The sequence below is a fragment of the Microtus ochrogaster genome, unplaced genomic scaffold, assembly GCF_000317375.1.
Source record: "Microtus ochrogaster isolate Prairie Vole_2 unplaced genomic scaffold, MicOch1.0 UNK41, whole genome shotgun sequence".
Taxonomy (NCBI): Eukaryota; Metazoa; Chordata; class Mammalia; order Rodentia; family Cricetidae; genus Microtus; species Microtus ochrogaster.
In genome coordinates this window covers 381,615-389,885 of record NW_004949139.1, presented here as the reverse complement: position 1 = coordinate 389,885, position 8,271 = coordinate 381,615, and the positions used below count along the sequence as shown (strand labels likewise).

The window sequence follows — 8,271 nt, the reverse complement described above, 5'->3', positions numbered from 1 at the left end:
CCTATCTAACTGAAATATATCTCTATATATCTAGAAAATCTAATTAATATGACTACAAGCCTGATTATTATTGATGATTATCCGTTAACAACCTATATTTTTTAATTATATATTACATTTTTTAAATGAACTACACAATCACAATACCTTAATCAAGATCAGAAATACATATACATATAACAAAATTGACCTTAACTTTATACCAATAAAGCAAAATTTATAGCAATGTAAATTATTCATATCTATACCATCTTCCCCTTTAAATGTAAAAGAACATTTATAAGCAATATTTGGGAACATGGGCGCAGTTTTTTCTCTCCAAACTGCTTCCTGCTGAATGGGGGTGCTGTTATTCAGGTCTTTCATGGAAGAACCTGTGTGCCAGGTTCATCCCAGTTGGAAGTTGAGTGAAGTAATTTTTTGAGGGTGTTCACAGCAACCTTTCAGGAGGGCATGGTCCGTCATACCATATTGGGATAGAAGCAATCCATGGGTCTCATCCTCTGTGAAAACAAAAGAAGAAACTCTTTTCCAAAGCATCATGTCCTTAGACCCAAATTCTGAAGCCAAGATACCTTTAGATCTTTCTCTTTCCTCCAGCCCGGCAAGATGCCGAAGGGAAAGAAGGCCAAGGGGAAGAAGGTGGCCCCGGCCCCCGCCGTCGTGACAAGCAGGAGGCGAAGAAGGTGGTGAATCCTTTGTTTGAGAAGAGGCCTAAGAACTTCGGCATTGGGCAGGACATCCAGCCCAAGAGAGATCTCACGCGCTTCGTCAAATGGCCCCGCTACATCAGGCTGCAGCGGCAGAGGGCCATCCTCTATAAGCGGCTCAAAGTTCCTCCTGCCATTAACCAGTTCACCCAGGCCCTGGACCAGCAAACAGCTACCCAGTTACTTAAACTTGCCCACAAGTACAGGCCAGAGACCGAGCAGGAAAAGAAGCAGAGGCTGCTGGCCCGTGCTGAGAAGAAAGCTGCCGGCAAAGGGGATGTCCCAACTAAGAGACCACCTGTCCTTCGAGCGGGTGTCAGTACAGTCACCACTTTGGTAGAGAACAAGAAGGCTCAGCTGGTGGTGATTGCCCACGATGTAGACCCCATTGAGCTGGTGGTCTTCCTGCCTGCCCTGTGTCGCAAGATGGGGGTCCCCTACTGCATCATCAAGGGAAAGGCCAGGCTGGGGCGGCTGGTCCATAGGAAGACATGCACCACTGTTGCCTTCACACAGGTTAACTCGGAAGACAAGGGTGTTCTGGCCAAGCTGGTGGAAGCTATTAGGACCAATTACAACGACAGATATGATGAGATCCGCCGCCACTGGGGAGGCAACGTCCTGGGTCCTAAATCTGTGGCTCGAATTGCCAAGCTGGAAAAGGCAAAGGCCAAAGAACTCGCCACTAAACTGGGTTAAATGTACTGCTGAGTTTTCTGTACATAAATATAATTATAAAACTTCCAAAAAAAAGATACCTTTAGAACATATATGCAGGTTCAGCTTAGCAGTCAATTTAATGAAATGTTTTTTTGTACTTAGTTCCTCCACAGTCAAAAATTGTAAGGAAAACACAATAAAACACATAATTCAGACCCTTTGTGAATTTTCCATTTTTACATGGCCTATTTTTTGTTATTTACTCTGTCTCTTTACTTTACCCCTTTTTTAAAAAGACATTAACTTTATTTTCTATATTTTTTCTCTCTCCCAAGCCTACATACACTCATCCAACATTATGATCCATTTAGAATCTGTCCTATTGTGAATCGTAATTTTTTACTATCCAGGAGCATTTTTGCTTTGCACTTTTAAATCACTAAGCACTTAAGAATCTAAGCTGTGACATTCCTATGTCAAAAACAGGTACTGCCTGCTTGCCCCCGCCCAGTCCAACATGGCGAAGCCGCTCTTGACTCTGAACCAGTTGCTCCTCTGAGATGCAGAGCGGCGGGCTGCTCTGGATGTTGGCTCCACCTCTCTCCAATTTCAAAATGGAGGACATACCATTTTGTGCCAGCTCTGGGGCTGCCAGGTAGGAGCCGTGGAGTAGACAGAACAGAATGCTGGGAAGAAGGCAGTGAGGCAGATGCCATGCTTCTCCGATCCGAGACGGACGTAGGCTAGAATCTTTCCTGGTAAGCCACCACCGCGTGGTGCTACACAGATTATTAGAAATGGGTTAATCAAGATGTGAGAGTTAGCCAATAAGAGGCTGGAGATAATGAGCCAGGCAGTGTTTAAATGAATACAGTTTCCAGGTAATTATTTTGGGGCATAAGCTAGCCAGGTGGCCAGGAGCCAGGTGGTAGGAACGCAGCCCGCTGCTCCATCTACAATTGTCCTCATTTATTGCACAGTTGTTTATTGTCTTAGTCTTTAAGTTAGATAGATATTAAGAATTATAGATTAATAGTCATCTATGTTTGTCATATTTATTTATAGTTAGATTAATCGGGTTTTTTAGATACATAGAGATTATATTCTGTATAAATAATCTTCAACCTCTTCAAAGAGCTGTAGAAAATGGCATTTAAATAACTTAGAGTTCTGTTGAAGTGAGACACAATTGCTCCTGGCACCACTGATCTATTCCCGAGAGATTATTGAGCACCAAAGACACTCAACCTGGAGCTTGTCTTCTTGGCAAAACTGGCCTCTGGGCAAGCAACTGCCCACACCTCAACTACTGACAAAATATGTAATATCCAGAAATGGATAGGCAGAACCATCAAATCTTGCCAAGACAGGGTAAGATGGTTTTGAAACATTTCTTGCCTTTAAAAATAAATTTGCCAGTTATTCTAGGCCTTAGCCAAAGTTGGTTGCTTCAATGCTGTAAACATGACTTTGGGTGATTGCCCAGATAGCCAGTTGTCTCTATGATTTATTGAATGTTCTGGAAGTTGTTTGATTGCACTTCCTAATTACCCAGGTAACATTATTTCCCTTCTCGAATCTTCGATGGGGTTGAAGACTATATAAATGTAGTTATTTTCCTCTCATGACTTGGCCAAGTTATTTATTATACAAGACTTAAGCTAGTTAGAATAGGATATTTGTTCTTATTGTATATAACTTTGTAGTAGGTTTAGAACTCTCTTACTTAAATAAAAGGGGGAGGTGCTGCGGGAGCTCCTTTGGGCATGGTCTCCCTGACTTGGAAAAGCAGCGGTAGTCCTGCGCTCCCTCTCTTGTTTCGGACTGTGCTTCTGGCTACCAGACACTTTTCCTGGTCGTGCAGCAGGCATGTCTAGGACGGTGATCTGTAAGTTTTTCCCTTTAAATAAATAACCCTTTTATTAATTATAACTCTACACTGGTATGGGATTGTTTTGTGACTTACTCCTTTAAGCTTGCTTGGTCGTTCTTTCCCCTCCTGGCTCTCCCTGGCTTCTTTTGTTTCTTCCCCAATCAACTCACAGGGTCCTTTTGTTTCACCAAGATAGAAATCATAGGGTAGACAGGAGATACCCTCAAATGTTGATGTCTGGAAGCTCTGTATTTCCCTGAAGTTTGCCTGGAGGTAGGTAGGTGGGGGCAGCAGCAGGTGGCACCCTGTAGTGTCACAGTCTTCCTGAATGCCTCTGGTACTGAGACATGTAGCCCTGCAAGTCTTACAGATTTTGTGAAGACTTAGGAAGCTGGGATTCCTCAGTCTCTGACTGTGGCTGGCATTTCAGCTTTGCGGCAGGCCTATTCAGCAGGAGTCGTCATCCCTGAAGACTTCACAGCTCTCTGGAACTCCAGGGCCAGTCACAGCCTTTGCTCCTGCCCAGTCTCAGTTTGTTTCTGTCACCCTTCTTCCTACCCTGGCCACTCTCGAAATGTTCAGCTGCCAAAGAGCTGACTGCCTTGTCACTTTCATGGCCTGGCTGTTTCTTCCCTTATGTTAGCTGACTTGTCCTACTGACAGTAGCTAAGAAACTGGGGGAAGATTTCTATCAGGCTTCATGGGCAACACCAGAGAAGAGATGAGCCTGCGTGACCCCTTATACAGTCAGAGTCCTCGTGTTTGGATCCATCATCACCTGGTCTCCTTAGTACCAGTCACTGCTATGGAGGGCAGTCACAGCAGTCCCCCATACGGCCACCAGGGGGCGGGTTTCCCTCTCGCGTACGCGGACACAAGACAGTCGCAGCCGGTTCATCAAGCTTTGTAATCCAAACCACTGGAAGCAGTCTGAGCTGAATCCCCTTTCAGGACCTGGCGTCATCAGCGGTTAACCTGCACACTTTTTTCAAGCCCACTATGGAGACTTCAAGACCAGCTTGCAGTGGCGTAAGGGGTCTCCTCCTGGTTGTTGATTCAGGTTTTTGTTTGTTTGTTTTATTTTGTTTTCTCAAGGCAGCCAGAGCAGCTAGGGAGCTGCCAATGGGGCAGTCAGATCGCACTACTCCCAAACCTTTGTTTATGTCCAGGAAAGCGAACTTCAAAAGGAGCGTCTAAATGAGAACTAAATTCATGATCAAAAACAGTAATAGCAATGATAACAGTGTTTCAGCAATTTAACCGGCCAAAGCTTCCAGGGATAGCTCTTTGTCTCCTTTCCTCCCCGTTTCTGTCTACTCTTTCCTCCTTCCCTCCACCTCCTGTCTCCCCCCTTTCTTCCATTCCTCTCTTTCCCTCCCTCTTTCCATCCCGGCTATAGGGAGCAGAAAAGTTAGAATTGGGTAGGTTGGGACTATCCAGAGACTAGAGAATGGGTTGAAGACACTGAGATGAAAACCAGGGAGGTTTGGAAGGTGTGGTTCCTAGGACTGCCAAGAGGGGATAAGCCGCTGGCTAAGAGGATCACACTGCACGGAAGGGCTGGAGCTCTGGGGTGGCTCGGGTCAAGATTAACGAGACCTGGGAGCCAAGAAGGGAGGCTTAAGGAGCCTGGCTATACGGTCAAGGCTGGGGTGATGGGCACAGTCTTCTAGGCCTCAGAATGAAGACCTTACCCTAGGGCAGAAAGTCCGCCCTGACCCTCATCCCGTCGTCTCCCTTCCACTGTCCTCCCAATTCTATTTTGGAGACCTAGGTCAACACTATCTTGGAATCACCAGGTGACTTACCCAGGAACTGAGGGGCAGAGGAGATCCCAGTCAGGAAAGCCGGGGAGTGAACTGGACCTGAGGGCAAGTGTAGCCCTCCCTGCCTCTTCCTTCAGGTAGCTCTTTCCTGATCTCCTTATTGCTGAGGCTGCAGAACAGAGCCCTACTGTTGGAACCTTCTTGGGAATGCTGCTCTGACCACAGAAACTATGAGCCCTGCAACTCCGGTAAGGAGGAGTTCTCTGGGACAGAAGGGAGTTGGGGTGATGGCCAACAGGTGAAACTCTGGTCTCTGGCGTTCCCTGTCTAATTCCACATAGCTGGGGATTTTGGACTGAGCTAGTCAAAGTAGTGACCCTAGAGAGGCAGATCCAGGCGATAAAATCTTTCTCTTCCTCAAATCCAGCCCCTGATCCATCACCACTGTGTCCTGGGACCTTGTAACCTTGTAACATAGCATCCTGTCTTGAAAGTATCTCACCCAGGTAGCCACAATACCACAACGTTCAGGCTGCCACCCAATCCTTGTTATATCCTGGCAGTGCTGCAGCTTTGTCCCTTCCAATCCACATTTCCCCATCCCCCACTCATCTAAACATACTGAAGACCCTGAATTTTCTACCAGCACTTATGTAGGGTTCTTGGGTCCACACAGGGGAAATGCTACTGGCCTTTAAAACTCCCCAGCCTCCTCTGGGAAGCCTTTATGAACATCTAGGGCTTAGAGGGAGACTTTCTCCTGGCTAAGCCACCTTCACATTGATTCCTTTTCCTCCAGTCTCTTCCAGAAGACTGGGAGTCAGGGACAGACCGAGAAGGCAGGCTCCTGCTGCCCAAGAACCCTCCAAAAAACCAACCAGGACAGAGCATACATATATGTGTATATATATATTTAATTTGTTCACAGATGTTGTGTGTGAGAAATCTAATATGTAGCCAGTGGTTAGCTTTACCATGTAGTTTACTATGTAGTCAAGGCTAGTCTGGGATTCCCAATCCTACTAAGTCAGCCTCCCAAATGTGGACCATGACACACAGTCTTTGTTTGATTTAAGTATAATTTCCAGTTGATTTTGTTTCCAGAGGGTATTGTGTTCTTCAGTCTGTAAAGGGGTTGGATTCTTTCATGGGACACACGGCCAAGGGTCTAAACTGGGACACGGGTGTTCAGTCCTTTGGGCTTCAGGAGGGTGTTTGTTTTCTAGAACAACACAGTTCTCTCACTGAGAGAGATAAGAGCTTCATATACAGTTTGGGAAGCACAAAGCTGCTGAATATAATCGATTTGGAAATGTCTCTGATGATTGTGGTGTGGGCTTCTCTGACATTTGATTAAATACCTCTCTCTCCCTCTCTCTCTCTCTCTCTCTCTCTCTCTCTCTCTCTCTGCATATGCTCGTGTGCGTGCACCAGTGTAACCCTGCACTAGTGGAGGTCAGAGAGAACTTGTGAGATTTGGTTCTCTCTTCCCACTTTGTGGGTCTGGGGATAGAACTCAAGTAATCAGGGGATAGAACTCAGGTAATCAGGCTTGGTGCAGGCACCTTTGTCTGCTATGCCATCTTTTTTATTTCTTTTTGGTTTTTCAAGACAGGGTTGCCATGGCTGTCCTGGAGCTCACTCTGTAGATCAGGCTGGCCTCGAACTCACAGAGAGCCGCCTGCTTCTGTCTCCGGAGTGCTGGGATTAAAGGCATGTACCACCACTTCTTGATGGCCCAGAAAACTTTCTTTTCTTTGTTATAATAATTATTATTAGAAATCTTTCTATGTAGCCCAGGCTGGCCTTGGATTCCTGGGTTCCCCTGGGCTTGAGGCATCCTCTAGACCGAGACTCCAGAGTAGCTCTGAGTACAGACCACCATGTGCCATGGAAATTAGCCTTCTTTTTGTTTTTGCTTCAGTATTGGAGATGGAACCTAAGGTCCAACCTATGCTAGTCAAGCTGTCTACCACCAAGCTTTATCTCCAGCCTTCTCCTCCTCCTTCTCCTCTTTCTTTTCTAAATTTTGAGGTGGAGTCTAAGTTGCCCAGATTGGCCTTGAACTCATTCTGTAGCTCAGGCTGGCCTTGAACTTGTGACCCTCCTGCTCCTCAGCCTCCCAGGAATCTGGGGATTATAAATCTGTACAACCAGGCCCAGCTTCTGCTGAACTAATGTCTTGCCCTTGAGTATCACGGAGGCAGTTTGTCCAGCAGCAATCACACTTGGCTGTAGCTCTTTGGGGCATGTCTCTTCATCTCTATCTCTCTGACTCTCTTCTCAAAATGAGACTTTAAGCTGAACATTCTTTTCGTTTTCATTTAAAATTTCTTGTTTTTGAGACAAGGTCTCATTATGCAGTCCAGGAACTCTCAGATCAGACTGGTCTTGACCTTTGAGGGTCCTCCTGCCTCTTCCTCTTAAAGATTACAGGCCAGGCTTCAAGCTACACATTTCTCCCCCTCTTTTTAATATTATTTTTACGTGGAGGTGGGGTGAATGAGTGTACATGTGTGTCTGGAGGCAGCCACCCACCTTTCTTGAGACAACGTGGCTTAATATTCATGGTCAGGTGGGGCTGGCAGGTTGGTGAGTCCGGGGATCCACTCATCCCTCTCTCATTGGGACTGCCATGCCAACTTGTGAAACGTGGTTCTGGGGATCTGAACTCAGTTCCGTGTCATGTTTGCAAGTGCTTTACTGACAACAGGGTTTCTCTGTGTATACCCGTGGTTGTCCTGGAACTCACTCTGTAGACCAGGCTGGCCTCAGACTCAGAGATCCGCATGCCTCTGACTCCTGAGTGCTGGATTAAGGGCTGCGCCACCACTGCCCGGCCACCCACACATTCTTAAGAGAAAGCACTTTATGTCAAGGACAGAGTGTAGGTCAGTACTTAACAGGTCCTGGAATACATCTCTAGTACCAAAAGGGGAAACGAATTTTATGAAAAGTAAGCAAACAAATAAATGTGTTAATAGAAAATTAAGTTGGGTGTGGTGGTACACACCTGTAGTCCCAGCTGCCCAGGCAGACCATTTGAAGGGCAGGCCTGGAAATACGGGCAGATCCGTGTTTCAAAACAGAAAAGAAGAAAATAAAAATATATGTGTAGCCTCTTACCCCTGCTGGGTACTCTAGCCTGTACTGCTGCTCTGCGTAGGACTGCAGAATACAAATCCCAGCTTGTCTCGGTCATTGAATTTTTCCATGCCACGCCCCCTCCCTGGGACTGAGTTGGGACTAGAGGGCGGGGCCT

General features: G+C 46.2%; 1 pseudogene; it reads left to right on the top strand.

The window, feature by feature from the left end:
• Nucleotides 1-603: 603 nt before the first annotated feature.
• Nucleotides 604-1,409, top strand: LOC101985781 (annotated as a pseudogene).
• The last annotated feature ends 6,862 nt before the right edge of the window (nt 1,410-8,271 follow it).